The sequence below is a fragment of the Medicago sativa genome, chromosome 2, assembly GCF_051527215.1.
Source record: "Medicago sativa cultivar Bolivia chromosome 2, Bolivia_mono, whole genome shotgun sequence".
Taxonomy (NCBI): domain Eukaryota; kingdom Viridiplantae; phylum Streptophyta; class Magnoliopsida; order Fabales; family Fabaceae; genus Medicago; species Medicago sativa.
In genome coordinates, this window is record NC_140750.1 from 70,502,988 (window position 1) to 70,505,298 (window position 2,311).

At 30.9% G+C, this 2,311-nt stretch overlaps 1 long non-coding RNA gene across 1 annotated transcript; it reads right to left on the minus strand.

Annotated features, from left to right (window-relative positions):
- Positions 1-710, minus strand: LOC146950253 (uncharacterized). Its single transcript, XR_015025468.1, has 3 exons — positions 400-710; positions 156-299; positions 1-54 (listed from the first exon to the last, which is right to left on the minus strand). It is a non-coding gene; the product is annotated as an uncharacterized LOC146950253 (long non-coding RNA).
- Between the last annotated feature and the right edge of the window lie 1,601 nt (positions 711-2,311).

Genomic DNA, 2,311 nt, shown 5'->3' on the forward strand with positions numbered 1-2,311 from the left:
TTGCTCCAACTAGCTTTCATATATAACCACAAAGTCCTTAAATCTATTTCGCTCCTACAAGCAATCCACAATTAAACATTTCAAAGATTTAACATTCATCTAGAGTTATGATTTTCAGCTTCAAACAGTGTGCAAGTGTAACTATATATAGGTACCCTCTGAGTAGAATTCTCAATCTTCTCAAGAACAAGAGAAATTTTGAGCTCCATTTCTTCAGACCCAACTTGGTTAGTCTCAAATCCTTCCTCCTGTACATGTACAATCTGCGATTCTGCTTCAACTCCACTCTTTTCTGGTACCTGTTTATTGTGAAAAGAAAAGCAAATGAAACATCAAAGAATGCTAGAAATGCTGTAAATTCATTACAGGAAAAAGGTTGAAAGGCGAAACAACAATTACCCCAGGTTTCATACGTTTCCTTGAAGCTCCACTGTCTATGCTTCCTTTTTGAGCTGACATTGGTTAAGCCTACATGTATAAAACAAGTTTGAATTGTAATTTCCAGGTAGCATAAATTTTCTACTATAGAGCTGAAAATCATACTCGATCTTCATCATTGGAGATGGATTTTGTGATTTTGGGCTTCAGAGTTGTTTTTGTGATATTTTTTATTTTATATGTTTTTGATTTATTTTTATCATAAAAATAAATATTTTTGGTGAAACAGTTTAGAACCGGTTATTTAATTAAGTTTGGTTAACTGAACTGTTTTATTTTTGTGGTTCAGTTCATGAACCATTTAATATGGTTCAGTTTTTTTGTGGTTCAGTTTGGTTCAGTTTATGGATACAATTTAATTAACCATATTTTTGCACACCCCAAAATCTAATCCATATTTAGTTTACTTAGGCCACAATGATAGACCTTCTTCGTTTATGTCACTCATGTGATGAACAGTTTTTATGTGGCATGCACTTGGTCGAAATAGGTGTGTAACAATTCGGTTTAGATTGGTTTTCAATCAAAAATTCGGTTTTCAATGTTTTTCAAAAAATAAACCGAACCAAACTAATCAGTTTACTTCAGTCGATTGGTTTGTTTGAAAATATAATTAAATTTTATTTACCATGTTCTTTTTTTTTTGGGTACATTTACCATGTTCTTTTTAGTTTTATTTCATTGTGTAATTCTAAAATCTTTAACATGTAGGTTCATTTCCAAATCCTTGATACCTATTTATAGAAGCTTTCTCCATATTGTTGTATCCACATTCCTTTCCATTTAGGGATTCCATTTCAACCTAGGAACCTCTGTCGTCATCTCTGCTGAGATGTATGGGTCTCAATCTTTGACTTGAAACTCACTAAAAATTTATCTATTGATTCCCTTGTCATTGAAGTAGGTTCTTTAGATGTTGTTAGCCTAGTAAAAAAATAAATCCATTGCTCCTCTTTAACCAATCCTAGATGATATTCTTCATTCTATCAACCTCCAAGACTGAACTATGCAAGAATCTCATATTTATCGAGAATCTAATAGTTGTGTGTAGATCTTCTAACAAACTTAGGGTACCATTGATCTTTTGATTGGACTATTGTCGATTCTTCTCATTCCTCTCTTAGTCTTAAGTCACACTTTAATGTAATGGGATGCATCATCCCTAAACTCATTCTTTAGTTTTTTTTGTTTTTTTCCTTCTTCTATCAAAAAGAGATACTACAAGTGTAAATATATTTTGATGAACAATCACTATGTAAAAAAGTCACATTCAATTTTATTTAATAACTCGATGACTATCAAATACTTTTTTTACCTTAACATCTAACAAATTTATCTAATCGATTATCTATTTTGATTAATTATCTATCTATTTAAAAATTAAATAATATAAGAGATGAGAACCAACAGATAGAGCTCGTTGTCTCTAGTTGAGTTAAGAGTGCTGCCATTATTTACGAAAGAAACAAGCAAGAAAGGCAAGAATGCATGTACTGAGTAAGTGTTATGCAATTGGGATTGATGACAATCACAATATACCACCTCATTTTCTTCGCTTTGTATCAATTTTTTCTGTAAATTTTAGCATTTTCTCAAATTTAATCGTCCATCTCCACCTTTCTATCTCATTCTCTCTTTTTCTTTATTTTTGATTTTGCATTTTCTTTCTTATTTCTAATACAACTTTTCTGCGAAACTTATTTTTCTTCTCTGTTTGTTTCTTCAACTCTCTCTTTTGGTACATCTTCTACCTCAAATCCTTTTATATGGTGGATTTTTTTTTCTTTTCAAAATATTATTTACATCTTCTACTAAGAATTTCATTTTGAATTTAGCCTAAATCAAGAACTTTGCTCGAATTTGAAAATTTGGG